The following is a 20966-nucleotide window of genomic DNA, read 5'->3' as shown; positions in this document are numbered from 1 at the left end:
ACTGGGGAAGGATAATCACCTAGTGTTTATCTGAGAGATTTAGTGCACAAAACCTTCACGTTAACATTATTTAAGTATTATTTTTCCCATCACCTTCTAAAGATTAAATCCTGGCTCTAGTATCTTATTAAACGTTGCTAGTTAACACGCCTTCACCTTGTCTGCTTTAAAATAGAAAGTAAATTTGCTGTTGAATAATAATCCTAAAAGAAATGAGATAGTCCCTCTCACCTTGAGAGTATCAGATGCTAAGGGGTTGTAACTAGCAACCAATACCTGTCATTTGATGAGAGTGAAACTAAATCCACTAACCTGAATCTGATCAATTATTTTTCAATATGAATTAACAAAAAGCAAACTTCAAATGGTCTGAACAGCAACTAGACATCAACAATTGCTCTCAGAATAACGGTTTTGTAAAATAGATATATTTGCAAAGTAAGGCAAAAGCTTGGATGATTTCTGGGAGATATAAACTCCCGTAGATACATATACACACTCTTCATTAGTTCCAGCAAGCCTGTACAAACAGCCCTCATCTTCGAGGAGCATGCTTTCATTATCCGTGGCAGAGCACTAGAAAGGAGTGAGAAGATGACGTAGTGTTAGAAACAAGGTTTTGTGTTTTCAATGTGAAATATTTTAGTTGTATTTTGGATGTTGCCAGATCTACTTTGAGATTTTAGCCAAGGCACCTGATACTTCAGCTTCTCATTGTGCATCAGTTATCCCATCTTTAAAAGAGAAATAATATATCCCTACCTTATAGAGTGTTCTTGCTCATTCTTTGGGGGAAAGCTTTGAGGTCCAAAGCAGGTTCAGAGACACAAAAATATTTTCAAATGAAAGTGAAAAAACCTCAGAAACTACAGAGGCACATTTCTTCCCCTCAGAAAAACCAAATACCACAAAAAACAAAGCGAGAGGGAGGTTTTCTGTGCAGAATAAACCCCACCAAATCTTACTCTATCTCAGGTGTCCTAAAGCCGTCCCCAGAAGCCTAGCTATTAGGTCCTTGGTGGAAATCATTTGCGTCTCTCCCACGTTCATGGCTTTCTGAAAAGAATGGCCCTACAAGCAAGAATTCCTGTTCACAGATGAAGTGTTAGCAAATTCATTCGCAATCACCATAACAAAGCAGGTGGGTTTCAGTTCAGGTGTAAGTTCAGACTCATAGCTATGCAGATGTCTGCCAACTCAGCAATCGCAAGGTTGTTCTTTGCTCTCTTCCTTCTTCTCTGGATAACGGCAGAATCTGTCGGCAATAACTATCCTGGCAGGGGAGGAAGGGGCAAGTCTGGTGGCCACTGAGTCACTGAAGGATGTTAGATAAAGACCAGAAAGTCTTTTTGCATATGCCATATCACTGCCGTCATTTAGTCATAATACTACGTCGTCTAACAATACGAAGTAGTAGCTTGTGGAAGGATTAGATTTCTACCTTAGATTGTAATTATACTGAAAAGCCACTGAAATTGTTAATGCTTACTCAAATAATTATGGCCAGATATTCAGGTGTAAATAGTGACCTGATACATTTTTCTTGTAACATTAAAAATCTGAACTTCTGACAAAGTTCAAATAATAAAACGTGTCAGACATCACCCAGAGAAGCAATAACCACCTGCACCCCTCCTGAAGCAATGAGAAATGCATGTCCTCAGGCCTTATGAAACATCAAATTCTAGAAAAGCAGCAGCAGTTATTTCTGCAATAGCACATGGCCAGTCTAAGAATTTCAACTGCAAATTATTAATATTATTCATATTATTATTCTTGTTAATAGATAATCAGTAGTGGCTGTTTATTACAGAATAACATCATCTTACACAAAGCAAGAAAGTAAATGGCTTAACAAAAGATGCCACTTATCGATAGGAACACTAACTAGGACGGTTTGCATTGATTAAATTTTTGTAGGAATGTATGCAGTAATTGAAAGCTACAAAGGATTTATTTACTAATCATTATGCATTTGTTTTTCTCTGTTTAATAGACTATGTTACTTACTTGTGCATGGTTTCAATTGGCACATGTGAGTTAGTTTTTTTTAATTTCTGTTGGCCATTCTGCTGGTAAGCAAAGAACTTCAAATGCTGCAACTATCCTTCCTTTGACCATTTAATGAAAACAGAGGAAATAATGCCCCAGCATTTGGGAAACAGTCTCCAAATGAAGGAGCTGAGACATCTTCCTTCAAGTGAAGAATGAGTCTTTATTTGGCTATTGAATCTAAGTTAACAGTAAACATGTAATATACTGGATTAGCACTTCAGCAAGTTATTTAATTATTAATTGGGATACTGGAAATGAAGGTTCGCCTGCATTAGGCTTCTACACATACTGCTTGAGACAAAGACCTGGGTTTTACACATCTCAAAGATGCATGATAAATTCGAGGGTAAGCAAGCTTGTCTTACCTGTCTTACACAGGTTAGAAAGACTGGGTTTCTCTCTCATGTCCAAACCCAAACCTAAGTATACTTTTCCCAGCTCTGAAAATAAGGAAAAAAGAGCAAGTTTTCTTCAGCTCAGATGTTTCTCATTTTGTCTCCTGTCAACTTAGTTGCAAAGATGCACTAATTTTTACCTTTATCCTGAACAGCAATGTGTACAATTAATACTTATGTAGAATATTGGCCTAAATAAGAAAAAAAAAAAAAAAAAAAAAGCCTGCAACAACTAAGCAGAGTAAATTGAATTCTGATGAGCACCAAATTGCAAAGATGGCCAGTACAGTTTATTTAAAGCTAGTTCAGGTGTCTGTCTGCTACAGCTGGCGCTATTTACGGATAAGAGATTGTCTAACACACCAAATTTATACATTTGCTATTCTGGAACGTATCCTAAAGCTGAGTACAAATAAAGAGATTACAGTGGTAAAAGGCACAATAAATGCATTGCCTAGAAAACCTTTTCCTCCTACTAGGATTCATCATGTCTTTTGAAGTATGAGGAACCCTTGCTGCACATTTCAGTTTGCGTCTATCAAGTTATCCGTTTTCCCCTAATGTATCCCATATTCTTACCCTGGCCTTATAAAAGGTATTAGAAACCCCTACGTATGTTTGGCCATTTGCAAACCCCTCCTTCCTACAGAGCTTTTCCTGCTGCTGGGACGCAGGTGACTGGTAGGCACTCGTGCTGGCGTCTTGCATGGGCTGTAACGCAACTGCAGGGGAATGTCAGTAAGGGAATAACAGCACCTTGCAGCCACGCAACTTCTGTCAAATGAGCAAGAGATCTCCAAATATAAATAAAAGCATCAGAGAATAGTTTCACTTTTTAAAATCCTAAATTAATTACAAAAATGCATTGTTGATACATTAAAGGTCCAGTCTTCTATTGACCTTCATTAGCTTAGCCAGGCCATGTTTCGCCTCCAGAAATAACATGTATGTATACATAATTTTACTTACCTTAATAAGGACTCCACATGAGGGGGGAAAACCGTTCTTATTATTTCATTTTAGTAAGAAGTTTATGGAACATAATATACTTTGGGGCTTGCTTAGCACATACCAGCCTGAGAAACAGGCAGACAATGCTGCTCTCCCTTTCAAAAACAACCAACCAAAAAAACCCCAACCCATAGGCAGAGGGTCACCGAGGAAAGTACAGCAAAACCAGGTGATGTTATTTGTCCCCAGATCACACAGCCAATAGAAGAGCCAGAAAGAGAAATCCCACCAGGTGAGTTCACAGCTGCTCCCCCATCCACTGACCAAAGAGACTGAAACTTTCAATCATTTAAAAGTTTGAAACTTAAAATCTTGATTCTTAGTAAGATGCAAAATAGAAACATGAGTGGCATTTGCATGACCACTCTAGTTCAACGTTATAGCTGCCTGTGATACGCTAATTTCCGCAAAGTGAAATTACTGCAGAAGTGGTGCCCAGGCTGTATCCCTCAGGCAGGAAGAAAGGGTATTATCCTACATGCAACTGCATCAACCGCCTGTCTCCCAGCTGTAAAGAGCAGCTATTGCAAAATCCCTTTTTATTCTTAAATTGAGTCTTTACATCCCCCTCCAAGTTAAAAATAACTAGGGCTGACCCAATACACTGTGTTATGTAATATAGTGTTTATCTATAAGAATATTTATTAGGGTACAGGTACAGGAAGGTGTCAGTTTTATTGACACACTATCAAGTATTTATTGATGATTATCAAATATTCTGATTAAAGTAGGCAAGGAACGTTATTAGACCAGATGGAAGCAGCATGCTTACACAATATCAGCCATTTATAGCATAACAACGCACTGCAGGGTTCCCAGACTAGCAGCCAAAAAGTCAAGAAGTTAACCCTTTTCTCCTCTCCTAGGAGGAAACAAAAAATTCAGCATATTAAGATGTTAAAATTCCTGATAAACTGTGTTTGTATATGGACTGAAGATTAGAAAACTGGGGCACCTCTGAAATACCTCCCAGTACCAGACAAGAAGCTGAAGCAGAGGCTAAACAGTCTTCATTGAAAAGATTTAACTTCACCATAAATGAATAAAAATCTGGCTGTTTTTAAGAGGTTTTTTTTTCATTATGGTCAAATAAAGAGATTGCAGTACTAATGAAAAAATTAGATTTTGACATTTAAGAAGAAGATTTTGAAAGAGATACCTATTTTTATTCTGTTTTACAATGGCTTTGCTTAATGACAATAAGAAATACTTTCATTAATGTATTGGCTTTGTGTGGCAAGGTTTTGGTAGCAGGGGGGGTCACAGGGGTGGCTTCTGTGAGAAGCTGCTGGAAGCTTCCCCCATGTCCGACAGAGCCAACGCCAGCCGGCTCCAAGACGGACCCGCCGCTGGCCAAGGCCGAGCCCATCAGCGACGGTGGTAGTGCCTCTGGGAGAACGGATTTAAGAAGGAAAAAAAGTTGTGGGACAGACAGAAACGGCAGCTGGAAAGAGAGAGAACATGTAAGAGAAAGAACCCTGCAGACCCCCAGGTCAGTGCAGAAGGAGGGGAGGAGGTGCTCCAGGCGCCAGAGCAGAGATTCCCCTGCAGCCCCTGGGGAAGACCATGGTGGGGCAGGCTGTCCCCCTGCAGCCCAGGGAGGTCCATGGGGGAGCAGATCTCCACCTGCAGCCCGGGGAGGACCCCACGCCGGAGCAGGGGGATGCCCAAAGGAGGCTGTGACCCCGTGGGAAGCCCACGCTGGAGCAGGATCCTGGCAGGACCTGCGGCCCCGTGGAGAGAGGAGCCCAGGCTGGAGCAGGTTTGCTGGCAGGACTTGTGACCCCGCAGGGGACCCACGCTGGAGCAGGCTGTGCCTGAAGGACTGCAGCCCTTGGAAGGGACCCACATTGGAGAAGTTCGTGGAGGACTGTCTCCCATGGGAGGGACCCCAGGCTGGAGCAGGGGAAGAGTGTGAGGAGTCCTGCCCCTGAGGAGGATGAAGCGGCAGAGACAACGTGTGATGAACTGACCCCATTCCCCATTCCCCGTTCCCCTGCGCTGCTGTGGGGGGTAGGTAGAGAATCGGGAGTGAAGTTGTGCCCAGGAAGAAGGGAGTGGTGGAGGGAAGGTGTTCTGAGATTTGGTTTTATTTCTCATTACCCTACTCTGGTTGATTTGTAATAAATTGAGTTAATTTTCCCCAAGCTGAGTCTGTTTTGCCCGTGGCGGTAATTGGTGAGTGATCTCTCCTGTCCTTATCTCGACCTATGAGCCTTTCATTATATTTTCTCTCCCCTGTCCAGCTGAGGAGGGGGAGTGATAGAACAGCTTTGGTGGGCACCGAGCGTCCAGCCAGGGTCAACCCACCACAATTAAATAAATCCCGGAGGCAAACAAAACCAAGAGGGGACCACTCACATGTCGCACTTCTGAAGGTTTTTCCATGTTCCCCTTTAACGCTGCTCACTGCAGCTATTCCACCCAACTAAAATCACTGCCCCAGTTGAGTCTGGATATCATTTTCTGTAGTTAAAATAATGAGGCAAATAAGGCCATAGAAGTTTCTGTGGAATAGGATGAACCACTGAGTCACAATTAAATTAATGCTATTAAATGCAGTTAATTTACAAGAAGATAAGCCTGCACACCCCATTGCAGGTGTACAAATATTGTTAAAACAGACACAACCACTTTTACCGTTATAGCCCCGGGGAACATCAGTCCAGCTAGAGCTGAGCTTACGTCAGTTCAGGTTTCCACCTGTACCACTCCGCAGCAGTTCGCACGTGGTTTTCTTCCTTAGGTTACGCTTCCTGCTTAGCTTATCCTTGTCCTTCTGTTACGCATCGCAAAGCATGATTCTGAATTCAAAGAGAATCAGAAGTTTTAACTTGCAGACTTCCTTTGAGGTGCTGTTATTCTGCACAAAATGAACAAAATGCATTCCTGCTTTTAGTAAGTGTTAACAAATTAACGTTCTGCCAAGAACGTTAGTAAATAATTTTACAGGTGTGTGATACCTTCAAGCTAATTACACATTGCTAAAGCCTAAATACATATAATTCAGTTTATTATACGAGTATACCGGAACAACATGTGTACAATTTCAGAAAAAAGCAGACCATAAAAGCCCATAACAGTTGTTCTATATGCATACCAAAGGGCAGGACAATTCAGATTACAGCATTAAACCGCTGTTAATACAAATACTTAAGTTTCACTGCTACATTCTCTCCTAAAGCTGAATGCATGCTATTCATGCCTATCTGTCCAAGATGAAATATTTTCTTGCCTCTAAGAGTAGCCCAAAACGTAAATATTATTTCATATGTTTTTTAGTGATATATCTTATCAGAAAATTCATGTCACTGTATGCCCTATTAATCATAAGGAATATTTCAGTCAGTGTAAACAGTTCTGTTGACTGAAGTGCTATTAGTAAAGCTGAAGATTTCAAAAAGGTTCCTGTCTTTATGCACACGCTTATGGTAAATGCTGAGGGCAATGCGCAATGCATATTCTTTTATATGCGTACATTATGTTCTGATCAAAAAACCCCAAAAGTAATTTCTGAAAAACGATTTAAATTCAAAGCATCTGAAATTTTTGCTTTCTATTCTGTTGTTGCCCTCATTTAACATTTTTTTAAAAGCTATACCTACATCTGTGAATATTTAAAATATTTTTATAAACTTTGACATATTGAAAATGTACTTTTGGGCAAATTTAAAATATGATTTTCATTTGAAAAAGAATTTTAGAAATGAATATTTGAAATATTGACAAAGTAGAATTTTACCTTCATAAAAAGAAGGAAAAGGGGGCCATTAATCTGTACCACCTCCTTTTGTTGTACTTTTTTGAATAGGTCCATATATTATTTAATGGCTTTTGTAGAGATACATTTACATGAGTTATAGATCACATTACAACTGATGAATGCCCAACACACAGGTATGTTATGAAAGGTCATCAGTTACAAGGCAAAATGCATAATGTATGCTTGCTGAATACATTTGCAAGTTTTCTACGCTCATACAGAGTATCTACTTGGGCAACACTGAGCAGTGAAACTTTGAACATGAGCGACCTACGAACATTATTTAACTTTGCGGAGTTACTTGGAGGTCTGTTGACTTGGTGGTCACATTCAGCACAGGCAGGGTTAGGCACAGCACACGTCCGCGCTCTGCTCAAGAAGACCCAGTGAAAATAAACCCCAGGTATCCAATGCTAAAGACCACTGGGGAAATGCCCAAAGTTTTCCATATTTTTTTTTAAGTTTCCCAACTCCTAAAGCTTTCAGGTTTTCTCAGAATACAAAGAACAAAATAACCATTTTACATACAAATGAGAGTGAGGATGAAAGCCCATGACTTCTGCTGTCTCGCTGCAATTCTGTTCTGCAGCAATTTGGTCATAGTCTGACTACGAGAAGCTCAAAGACGGCGGACACCTTGTAGCTTGTTTCTGACATTAACGATGTACTTTCTTTAGCTGTCCAACTTCGTTAAGAACAAAAAGCAATTGCCTGTGCCCATGCTCTCCCCCCTGCTTCTTGCCACTGCTAGCACTCACACGAGTATCTTCCAACCTAATTTACTATTTCAAGAAACTCTTGAAACATAAGAGGATTGCCTTTGGGAGCTACAGTTACTCTTATTTTAGTTGGGAAGGATTTCTGCTTGCCAAGAAGCATAAAAATATGCAAGTAAAAACACGTTCCATCATTCATTAGAAGATCACGGCTGTGCACAATGTTTAAAGACTGAAATTTGATTCTGAAAAACCCCTGTATTTTGGACGAGACTAAGTATTGGATAATCTTCTCTTGATTGTCTCAATCAACATGCTTGGGCAGCCCTCCACAAAGCTGAGTCTTGAGAGTACAAGTCAGGTCAAGGGGGGCTGAGCGTGTGGGGAGAAGGTGAGGTTATAAGGCAAACCCAGCCTGACTGCCCACGCTCATCTTACCTGTGAAATTCAGCAGCCCTGGAGGGTGCCGTGCAAGTTGCTCTTTTTCCAGCCTCTGTAGGCTTCAATGCCATTAGGACTGCGAAAGTCTACTTCATTATCCAGACATCTATTTCATTATGAATATCTGTCTAGACGTAAGAGAGATCAGAATACAGCATTGCTCATGGTCCAACACACACTGCGACGGCAGCGAGCAAAAAGCCACACAGTGGCCTTAACTAACCTTTGGTAGCTCGCGTCTACGGAGAAAACCAAGCGAGCAGCGGAGCGGCTGAGGACTCCTATTTGCTTGCATGAAGAAGCTTCCTCCTAGAGACTGAAATGAAGATTTGACAGTATGCCTTTGATTTATTAAGCAGGAACAGGAATTTAAGATGTTTTCTCCCAGTAATAACTAGTATGTTTTTGAACAAAAAAAATTAAAGTCTAATTAAAGAAGAAAGCAGATTCTGCTGCCATAATATGTCAGATTCCTGTGAATTTTTAAACGATAAAAGAGAAGCAGCATGGGTTAATAGCTTAGCATATGCCTGAAGGCATTAACAACTTCTCAGAGTAGTATCTGTCAACAGCAGTAACATTGTTAGTGTCAGTGTACACTGCGGCTGTAGGAACAGTTGTGCAGTTTATCACCTCCATTCTTCCCAGAAGCCCCATCCAACTGTTTGCGTGATTTCTTTGTTTTACCACCCATGCTTTTTAAAAATTATGTGTTGAAAAAAAGATTTCAGTGATAGTCTGGCAGTCTTTTTTTAATCTCTTGCTTCATTACCTTGTGGATATAATTGAATCAAGTAATGATATATTTACTTTTTTCCCCTATGAATTTCAGAAGCAGATTGTCATTGTTCCAAGTCTCCTCTTGAAGCTATACCTACACATTTTCAGTAGTGCCTAGATATGGATAACCACTAATTTACTGCACATAGTTTTAAACAATACAATTTCATTCTCTGATTGTTATCTTTTACTACCAATTTCATTAACTTTTTTAGTGAATTTATTGGGTGTTATATTTTGGTGCTTATTTGTTACTTAATGTGACTTTACGTGAGTTAAATAAAGGCTATCTTAAAAATAGTCTCTGGCTAACTAAGAAATTGTCCAACATGGAAAAAACAAACACTAAAACACTTCTAGAAATAACGATGATGAGAGCAAAAAGACTACTTGTGCTTGAGTCTGTACGGGCAAAGTCTTACATGACCTAATTCTCTTCGTAAAAGTAAGCAGCACCTAGAAATCATGTTCCCTTTTATGCTCCAAGTTCCCCTTAGTCACTAAAAAAGTTAAGAGTTTTTTTTGGTTAGGCTTTTTGTAAGATAGTTAAGTAAAAGTTGACTTAAATTCCTCATTAGGGGCTTACATTTTTAAATTAACAGCACCCTTTGACTCTCAATTTTACTCATTCAACCCTTTACTTGGTGATTTTTGGCAGGGATGCATTATACAGATATTATCCTTGTTGAGTGTGGAATTTAAAAGAACACATACTCTGTCTTCACAATAAAAAACTTGAATCTATGAAAAAAAAAACAACAACAACAAAAAACTTGCAAGTTTCTCCTTTTTCTTTCTTTTTTTTTTTTTTTTTTTTTTTTTTTTTTTTTTTTTTTTTTTTTTTTTTTTTTTTTTTTTCTTTTTGATATCTCCATTGCTGGAAATTGCCAGATGCAAATATCATTCTTCACAATCCTTAGCACCTGCGTTAGAGATGAAAAATCCATTTGTTCTGCCCACAACATAGCACTGTCCACCCAAGATCATCTATTCTTTCTTCTGATGGCTCCCAGTGTTCACAAACACACAGCAATACCTTTGAACATCTCAGAACGTGCCTAGTAAGTCCATATTTCCTAAATTCTCAAGTCAGTTTTGAGCATCTAATTGACTAGACCACCTAAAGGTAATAGTTCAAGAAACTAACCTAAAATTTCTGTATGAATGACTGTTTTGATATCTTCATTTCACTGCCAAATGAGTTGGTGTTTTTTGGGGGGGGGGTGGTTGTTTGTTTTGGTTTTGGTTGGGTTTTTTTTGAGATTGATTATCAATACCTGTACCATCTTATTCTGTCTTGACCTGTCTATGCTCCAGAAGGTCCCCTGAAGTGCCAGTTATTGCGACATACATTTCGTCATCTGACTTTCCACTAGCAAACCTACTTAACAACTCAGCTTGCTGCATGGTTCTCAGTATTGGCTTGAACGTGCCGTGATTCCTACAGAGGGTTGCGTTCACCCACTTGCTCATCCTGCCTCCCCTTTGTGCCAGACCGAGCTCCCATAGCAGCAGCTTCTGCAGCTCCGCTCCTTCAACCAGGGAATGTAATGTACTGGCCACACGGATCAATAACACCTACTATTTTTCCATTTATTTTCATGTCGTCTTCCATTCTTCACTACTTAAATTTACACCTTCGGAGGAGATGTTGAATAAGGTTACAGAAACTGCGTAGCTTTGTTTCATTCACCTCTAGATTTCTATTAGCCTTCTAATTTCATCTTCCGTTATAACAACTTTCTGATTTCAGTACAGCTGTTAGCTGGAGTTCCTGCTTAAACATCTACAGCTCTTAAAGCTTTGAGTAGTTTGAGCAATTCATGGAGTAAAAAAAAAAAGTTTCTCAGAAACAAAGTTGTTAGTGATTTGGAAAAAACCAAAAATCCCCAGAGTAGCTGATTTAGTAGGATCCTCAGGTTCATGATAGCAATTATAATGCATTTGCCATGTTGTTTTCTGACTTCCCTTTTCCTCACAATTGCTGTGCATTGTGTAAAGCTCTCTACCAGATACTTGAAATACAATGTGTTAGGTTCAAAAAGCATAGGGCTGCTCTTAAGACCGTGTCTACAGGATTCTCTCAGTGGGTCATTAAACAGATACACATCTAGTTCAATTGCTTGACAACATGCATTAACAACATTAATTAAATTTTATACTAAGAGATTGTTTGAAGGTCAACTTAAAATTCCATTTTTAAGGTTGCCTGTGCAACGTGAATTTGGCTCCGAGTGCCCACTCCCTATAGTGCAGATGCCTTTCCCCCACAGCTTTGACACTATTCTCTGCACAACTCCTGGCACACTGAGTGCCTTGGGTGGACAGCATTCATTGAAAGGAAGACTACTGAAAAATCTTTCGATACCCTTCTCATGCAGTATATAATCTTATGTCTTACTGACTTACCATCACCCAAAGCCTACAATGAGCACAGAATTAATAATTTCCTTATGGGATTTTCTATGGTGCTTTCACTACAGCATCTAAATTCTTTGAAAACATTAATGAACTGATCCTCTCAACACCCTTTTGAAGTAAGAGGATATTTTATCACTATTTTACACAGGGGGAATGCAATAATTTAAGATAAAAGCCAAAATGTTCAGAAGTGTCAGCTAATTTTGTTTGCCAATTTTGAAAGTCTAAGGACCCGAGTTTTCCAAAAGCTAAGGTTTTTTTAAAGCCTTTTTATATGTTCAGAGCAAAGAGCCTGATTACATCAGTTGCTGCTGTGAATGCAAAATGTTGCACATGTTCACCATTTTTCGAGATCAAGCCTCAGTTGTCTCAAACTGAGCACTCAGAAAATGAAGAGACTTATAAAAGTTTGTTTTGAATGACCTGCCCATTGCCTTAAAGGAACCTTGAGGCTAATAGTTACTTCACTCGGGCCCAAAACCAAAAAAGTATTCTTTCTTTTCCTTTGTGTCATTCAAGATCACTTCCACCTTACAAAAGAAATGAATTTCCTGCAGAGCTCTCTCCTCTTCACTGAATGACTCCAGGCCATGACTAAACAACTCCAGCCTGTGCAGTAGATATTGAAGGGGCAGTAGATATTGAAGAAAAAAATATACATAGTATTTGTTTAAACTAAAGATGATGTAAGATGCCTGTGTGCAAAGGGTAAGAGTTACAGTGACACAAATGATCATGTGTGAGTGTTCTGATCATCACTTAAAAGTCTTAGACCAGGGACTGAGGACAAGATACAGACAGGTCAGTGTCAGAGAGATGCTGTGAGACAGAATTAGATTTAATTGAAAACAACTGATTTTTTTACTGGTTACAGATTTCCACACCCCCCCATCCCCGAATTCTTTCATTATAACCAAATTCAGAAAACTATTCCACTGCAAAGGACTTCCCTGACGCCTAAATTTCAAGCTTAGCAGTTCCATTCTCCGCTGGCAAGGTCTCATGCACAGGAAATCTTACAAAGGAGCTATGGCCACTCAGACATGCAAATGCTGTTACCTGCATGAATACGCCTACATAGATGCATTAAAATAAACATGGACATTTTTGTGTTTGTCTTTTTACATATAGTATGAGAACTATATGACAAAATCACATACATCCGCAGATGCAGAGGGAAGGAATTAAGGGGAACCTCTGAAAATCAGGCTACATTTTCAGACAACCTATTGCAATTCAGTTGCTAAACAATACGTATTTAAAAATATTTAAAGTGAAGTTCATTTATCTTTCTACAAGGTAATTTTTTAGTTAACTTGTAGACAAACATTTCAGTGTTTTGTCACCAGTGCCTTTAAGAGACCTCACTGGAGGAAACCAGGCTACGATGTTAAGAGGGAAGAGAAAAGGAAGTAAAAAATGATACCACGCTCATGGGGCTCAGGCCACATTCATAGACAACATCCAAACGGAGCAAAACACCTCTGCCAGGCACAAGTGAAAACACCTTTTTGGCATAGCACCCTATGGCTGGTCATAGCAATCAGCAACAGGTAATAGACACATTCATTAAGTCATGAAAATAAAATGACTTTGTCAAAGGAAAAAGCAGTCATCTAAAAGCAGGGAGTGGAAAACTTTAGTCCCTGAGAAATAAATGACAGTTCTTCCATTGGCATCAGTGGGACCGAGATTTCAGCTTAAATCAGTATTACATGTACAGTACCAATGAAAGAAATGATGTTAAAAAAAAGCTGACTCTGCTGTGATTACACCAGTGCAATTTTTTTTTGGCGGTGTCCTGAATGGTTGGTTTCTAGACTGAAATAACCTCTTCGACATCCATCCTGTTGGTACCTACAACAAGAAAGGAACAGTTCCTCATAGAATTTGTTTTTTGTTATCTAATGCAGAGAAGTCTTTTTATATCTCTTACTGCAAAGCTCTTCCCCTGTCCTAGGATGATGGTTTTTTGTTCTTTCAATATCATTTCCATTTGTTAATAGTTACATTCTCGGGTATTACAAACCTACACAGCATTCTAGTTTTGGGCTCACCAAGGCCATGAAGAGGTGCAAAATTCCTACTTTTCATCTAGCATTCATCAATAAAGCTGCAATAAACTTATTAACAACAGCATTGCATGGTGCCTGAGCTTTTCCAGAGCTGTTGCTTATCTTCCACTGTAGGAAGGTCTGCTTCCTTCTCTCTACGTGTAAAATTTCGTTACATTTTTAGTGAGCAGGTCCAGGTTACCAAGTAGTCCAGCTCTGTTCTGAACCAGTGCAAAGTTCCTCTCCTTAATTTACCATTTTGCCAGCCTCTGCAGCTTTCACAAAGTTTGTCAGAAGATTTGTATTTCTCCCCAGACAACAGACAGAAATTGAACCTTACTGGAAAAGTCCTTATGCCATGATCACTTTCCTGTCATGACCATTTGGGATAGAGCTGATAGGTCAGATTTTAAAACTTTAAGTTCTTGTAACAGACTAGCTTAAAATCTGGTGGGTTTTTTATTTTATCAGAAACAAGTCACATGCCTTATCCACATCAAGGATAAGTCTTCTATTTTTACTAGAGAGAAGTAGCATATAGCCCTCTTGTTAATCTCTCCCTTACTAATTACATCTTCCTTTCTCATACTAGTAACTCCACATTCACTGCTTGTCTGATAAAATGGTTTAAGAACATACATTTCTGTTCTCTTATTTCCTACTGCAAGAAATGCACAACAAATTTCTTCTCAGCCTTTGGACACAAGGTTCTAGCTAGCTAATTAGTCAAACAGTGAAGTAGGCTTAGAATTAGTGAATGCCTATCTCCTGCTCTTGATCTAAAGATTATTCCCCACTCCACCCCTTGTTCTTCACTGGCTTTTCTTTTTATGGAACCAGTTGCATGGAATCCACTTGCTTGAGATGTTGCATTCCCTCAGATTTCATGCAGCATTGAAGCTCATGCATTTGCTGATTTTCTTCTTCAGAGCAGCTTCCAGCTTGTCCTCCGTGCCACAAGTCTCTTCTGTCGGCTGGCAAAGCTGGAAACAGTCTGTCCAACCGCCCTTTCATTTTCCGTGTCAGCTTCCTAAAGGGAAGCTGCCTGAATTTCCCCTGGCTGAAAGTTCTCCCTGAAATTCTATTTTCAACTCTGCTCAGCTACTACACCTTCCCTTATAAACATTTTGCCCAAAGAGAGCCTGCTGGATTAAGGTACCAAGACAAAGATCTATGGCTGGGAAATTGTTAGATATTTTTAAGTATCTGCCTGATAATCTTGATATAAAGAACCTAGAACTGATATGTTTTCAGACTGAAGTAACTAACTTTTTTTTTTTTTTTTTAAATGCAGTACAGCAAGTACTTAGCAAAACAGAGCTAACAATTTCCCTCTGAATACCAGACAATGGAACATCAGATTCACTGGTCTGAGCAGCGGGATTCCTCAAGAAACATTACAGGAGTTTTCTCTATTCCAAACATGAAGTCAGACATACACCATTGAGAGATGCCTAGCAGGCAAAACACAAAGAGGAAAGCCCAGAGAGTTTAGTTCTAATCTTTGGCCTGTCACCAAAATACTGAGTTGCTTTGCACATGTTACCTCACTTGTCTCAACATGATTTTTCCTGTCTGTAAAAAGAAAGATACTGTTATTAATCCCTCCAAAGTATAGACAGTTTTACATCAATCCAGGATACGAGTTGAAAAATATGTAGGATTCAAGAGGAATTACTTTTTTTTTTATTCATGGGCTACGGCAAAAAGTTAGAGCACTTACTTTTCTCAACTTAAGACAAATGGTCTGTGTTTCTCCCCTTCTTTCCCTCCCACTCCCCAAAATGTGAAACTAGACAATTTGCTTTATCAAAGATCTTTTTTACACACAAGAAGAAAGACTTCACGCTCAAAGAGCCTCTCCCTGCTTCACCATCAAAAGTGTGAGTTGTATGTTTTGTTCAGATTTGTAATTGTTACTCTCTGTACTCTAGCTATAACTACCTCCATTAAATCCAAGCCTGTGATTAGTTGTCTCAAACAGTCCCAAAGTCTGTTTTCCAGTAAACTAAATACTGCAAAAATTACAGAGTTGTATCTTCATCGCATTAACGAACCACATCATCAAAAGGACTCGTCCTGACAGCCATGACCCAAGCCTACACCACTGGGAAAGGGAAAGGGAAGAGCTGAACTTGGTGAGGGAAGGAAAGCAAATCTGATTAGACAGCAAAGCAGAGCGCTGATTTGCATTCTGCATAGGTGCATCACGACTGAGCACAAGGGGCCCGCAAGAACCATCTCTAAGCGACACAACATGCATGCAAAGCATTAAGATGATACACATGGAGGAGTTGTGCTGTGTAAACCAACAGCAATCAGATTAGATACTTCAGTTCTTGGATGGTTTCTATTTTTACACAATTCTTTACAAACAAATCCAAGAAGATGTTAAACCAGCTCAGTTCCTACCACCAGAACAGAAGAGAGTAGCTGGGGAATCTGAGGTCCAGTGCTGTTCAACCAAAGATTTGGAGGGATAACTTTCACAATGACCATTTCTTTTGCCCACCAGTTTATTTACCCAACCAAGTTTATTTTCTGCTTTGTATAGAGTCCTATGATCACTATATCCAGAGTGCAAAGTCACAATGCTAATCTACATTTTTAGAAGATACAGATATGGCTTTGTTTTTTAAAAAACCTGACCTTTTGATTTTTCAAAGTTATCTTAATATGAAAAATTAGAAAACCCTTTTTAACCACTTCTGCAGAACAATCCTGGAAAGCATGGAGTCAGCATGTGCCCAGGGGAAAGGTATCACATACATGTTGCAAGACAGGTTAACACACAACAGGGAAGTTGGAAGAACAAAATGGGGCTATTGTGTATTTTAGGTTAAATGAATGTACAGCATACAGTGAAGCAGGAGGCCATTAAAAAGCTTTTAACAAGTCACAATAACATGTTATTCTAACAAACTCAGCTTGTCAAACTGCTATTGATTGTGACAAAGCATTTTGCTCATTGCAAAATTTAGTAGCAATACTGTATTGATTTGAAATTATAAACTCGTGCTTCCTGTGCTGATTTCTCAAGCTTCTGCAATTCCTGATGAAGAATTGAACAGGCATGGTGGTGTGGGGCTGTTATTAGGAGGATGGTAGGGTCAAAAGAAAAATTAAAGGCCGAACTAGCAGAAAAAAAATAATAGTTCATGTACTTCAACAGAGCCAAGGTTACTGAAATGTCTTTAAATGGATTTGCAGGCAAATATAAGACCTGGTAGAAATGATCCTTTTTGAGAAGGGAGAAAAAGTATAAAGCATATGAAGCTGTGGGAGAGTATTCAGATAAAATATTCCTTAACATATTTCAGACTAATTTCAAAGACAAAACTTTCTCCACCTATAAGCCAGTTTTCCTGCACATGGCCGCTGGTTTATTAAGAAAATGTTTTATCATTTCAATATATTTTATCATATTTGGTATATATTTCAGTGAATTTCCATAGCACCTCTGATTTACGGATCTAAGAACCGTGTGAAGGTAATACAGCTCTTACAGCTTTCCAGTGGAATCTTCAGTGCTTAAAAATATTTACTGTATAATTCATTCTTAATTTCCTAATCTTTAATGTCTCAATGAGTCTCACATTAAATATCCTAAAGCAATCACAAAATTAATCTCCCTGTATCTTTCAGAATGTCCAACATACACATTTACTTCTCATTTTCTCCAATACGTGAACAAGAGCAGAAGAGTGTCACAGAATGTTAGGAAGGCTAAGAAATGCATGATTTAAAGGTCAACGGGAGGTAAGAACAACTCTGAACCAGATGAAAAGCAAAGCCAGACTATGCAATAAGATTATATGAAAATCACTATTTCCAAGTTTTATAGCAATATTGGAATATTTGTGGATTCTGTTTTTTGTTTTGGGTTTGAGCTTTTGAGTTTTTTTTGTTTTCCTTCTCTCTCTCCAAAATAGGAAATCCTAATTTACATGAAGTCATTACAGTGTTGAGATCAGAAGCTAGCTCACTTGGTGCCCACTGTGGTTCCTGGACCACTGCACCTCAACTAGGGTAGACTCTCACCTAGGACTTCAAAACTCAGAGAGATGTCAAAAACTGGGGTTAAAGATCAGAAGCTTTAACCTGTTCTTCATTAGTGTGCAGTCTTGTAAATTTATACAGTATCTGCAGAGTAAATATAAACTTCACTTGGGAGGAGATATCCAGAGCGCCAAACTTGAAGGTCCTCAAGGAACAAGACTTACCTGCCAGGAGAGTGTATTGCCAAAGGAATTCAAGCTAGGTTGCCATGCTGAACCGCTTTCTGGAAGAGAGTCTCTTCCACCATCTCTATAACTCTGTTGACTACACAGGGTGTCAGGAAGATTAGCCTCTTAGCATTAAGCACCTAAGACACTAAGGAAAAACCCAGAGTAACCATACTAGAGTTAAAACCCCCTGAGCCCAGTCTCCTCTTTCTATCAGCACCCCATAGCAGCTATCAGAACCAAACATACTAATGACACTGAACTTACTTAGCCTCCTGCCTCCCTGTCTGCTCATTGCTCTGAACACCTGCGGAACCAGTCTCTGTGTTCAATAGCTCCCCATAACCATTTCTTCCACAGGTTTGCCTAATCACTTTTGAACTCAAAGCTTTGGGCACCCATCGCATTTTAAATCACAGAGCTTGCTGTTGTAAAATATGCTACGCAGGGAAGAACTTTCATGTGTTTTGAACCTGCCCTTTAGTTCTCATACAGTAAGTAACAGTGAATAATTGTTGCCTAGTCTCTTTTTCCGTGACTCATTATTTCATACGCCTTTATCGTAACTCCTCAGTCACCTACTTCCCAGGCTGAAGTGTCCCAATCTATTTAATCATTCCTTGTATTCAGGCTGTTCAGTACTTTAATCACTCCTCTCATCCTTCTTTATACCTTTTGTAGTTCTACTATATTTATTTGAAATGTGTAGGACAACGCTGTAAGATGCAGGCACGCCAAGGATTTACACAATGATTTGTTCTCTATTCATTTTCTTGCTATTTTGACCACAGAGCTGATGTTTTCATGGTATTTGTACAATAACTCCAAGGTCTCTTTCCTTAGTCATAATATCTATTTGAGAACCCGTCGTCACGTATGTACAGTTTGGGTTGTTTTCCTTCTTGTGCATTATTTTGCATTCATTGACATTCAGTTTCATCTGTTATTTTATTGCCCAGTCACTCAGTAGCTGAGATGCTCCTACAACTCTTCATAGTTAGCTTTTGCTTCAACTACCTGAATAATTCAGTACCAATAATTTTGCCAGTTTACTTTAGAACCCCTTCTTGAAATAATCTGTAAATATATTAAACCTTATGGATCTAGCACACTTACCTGGACTGCACCAGTATCTTTCCTCTATTCTGCAAACTGACCATTTATTCCCACTCTTTATTTTTGACCTTTAAAGCATTTATTAACTCTTGCACAGATTTTTCCCCCCATCCCTTGACCCAAAGGCAGCTTTGTTTCTTTAACAGGTACCATGAGGTACCTTCCTACAGCCTTTTGGAAATTTAAGTGGACTACACTAAGCAGCCTATCTTAATTATAATCTCAGCGTCTGTAAAGTAATCTAATAGATTTGTGAGACATGACTTCCCTCTACAGAAAGATTATATCTGTCCATAGGCTTATTTATCCTACATCTTGACTGTATTTCCTAACAGACTGCTTACTACATTCTTTAAATTTTTGTGTAAAACCCTACAGCTTCTAAAAAAAAAAAAAAAAAAAGAAAAAAAAAAAAAAAAGCCCAACAAAAAAAAACAATCAACAAATTTTACCTTTTTACAAGTCATTGATACTAAGGACAACTGAAGCAATAGATGTCATGTCACAGTTATTCAGCTGCTCTACATTTGACCTTTAGTGTTTTTGGCTAGTGAGAGACATCTATTAGTGCTCCTTTAAATATTAGTTTATAAAATACCTCTATTGGCTTTTCAGTTTGAGACAATCCATCCCATTCCTTCGAATCGTAGGATCATTCAGGTTGGAAGAGAGCTTGGAAAGTCATCTAGTCCAGCCTCCTGCTCAAAGCAGGGTCAACACTGATTTCACACCAAGTCACACAGGGCTTTATCCAGTTTGTTCTTGCAACCCCCAAGGACAGAGATTCCACAGCCACGCTGGCAACTTGTTCCAGCGCTCAGTTTTCCTCACCATTAGAAACACCTCCAGTTCAATTTAGGACCACCGCTTCTTGTTCTTCCATCACGCACCTCAGCAGACAGCCTTGCCCAGTCTTCTCAACCTCCCCTGATGTACGCAAGGCTGCTGTTAGGCCTTCTCTTTGCCAAGCTAAAAGCAAACCCTACTCTCTCGGCCTCTATCTTGTACTCTAACCCCATACCACATCGGTTGCAAAGGCTCCTGTTGGTTATTTCCTTTAGCTCCGAACGGCAGCCCTGCCCTCGAGCATGGCAGCTGCACCCCCCCCCAGCTTGGTGGCCCCTGCAAACTTGATAAGGGTGGTTTTGATCTCTTCAGCCTCAAATGACAATTTATTTCTTTCGTGCCAAGAAAAGCTCCGACAAGCAAGTCTCATTTAACGTATCTCAGGATTTCCTTTAAGATTTCTACCTCCTTTAAGATCTCTACCATGGCCTTTCCTCTGACTATTTTTACTGAATCACTATGAGCCACTCCTTACACAGGTGGAAAAGCATTTTGCTATTAACTTTGACTTTTAGCAAATGATTTTAAAACTATTGTATTTAAAATTATCTTTGTTTTTCCTCATAAAAACATAACTTCCACATTTTTACTTTCAATACTGAAAGGTACACATTCTGAATTTTAATGGTCTCCTTTATTTGGCTTTTTAAGTATTTGTTTTTAACTCCCCTTCCCCACAAAGGCTGATTTGATAGACACGTCAAGGTGAACAGCTTCAGCATTTATCTGCCCCTTCCAGTATATTTTTAAACATTTACTTCAGTTTTAGTTTTCCCTTCCCAGTTAAATACTCTAGTGACTATTCTGGGCTCTTTTTCTCTTACAAAGGCTGTTGAATGTGAACATATTAGAGAGTGATGTATAAACTTTGAGGCATCACCTATGTGCTGCTCAGGTCTAGGTAGGTCAAGCATTATTTTTGGTATCTAGAAGTGTAATCTGCATCATAGACCCTCCTGACGCTATTTTACCTACACACAGTTAGGTCTCTAATTACTATGGTGTTTTCTGCTTTTTAAAGACTCTTTTCCCTGATGTCATTGTCCTGATGCAAGTTGGGATGAACAACAGGAATTCGGCTATTGAATTTCAATTCAAATATGTTTCACGTTAATTATATGGTTAACTTGTTCAGTGGTTTT

At 39.1% G+C, this 20966-nt stretch overlaps 1 long non-coding RNA gene across 1 annotated transcript; it reads right to left on the bottom strand.

The window, feature by feature from the left end:
• Positions 1 to 8384: 8384 nt before the first annotated feature.
• Positions 8385 to 17958, bottom strand: LOC115351759. Its single transcript, XR_003926900.1, has 3 exons — positions 17860 to 17958; positions 8605 to 8697; positions 8385 to 8509 (listed from the first exon to the last, which is right to left on the bottom strand). It is a non-coding gene; the product is annotated as an uncharacterized LOC115351759 (long non-coding RNA).
• Between the last annotated feature and the right edge of the window lie 3008 nt (positions 17959 to 20966).

The sequence above is a fragment of the Aquila chrysaetos genome, chromosome 16, assembly GCF_900496995.4.
Source record: "Aquila chrysaetos chrysaetos chromosome 16, bAquChr1.4, whole genome shotgun sequence".
NCBI lineage: Eukaryota > Metazoa > Chordata > Aves > Accipitriformes > Accipitridae > Aquila > Aquila chrysaetos.
Note: the sequence above shows the minus strand (reverse complement) of the source record. Positions and strands in the feature narration are given on the sequence as shown.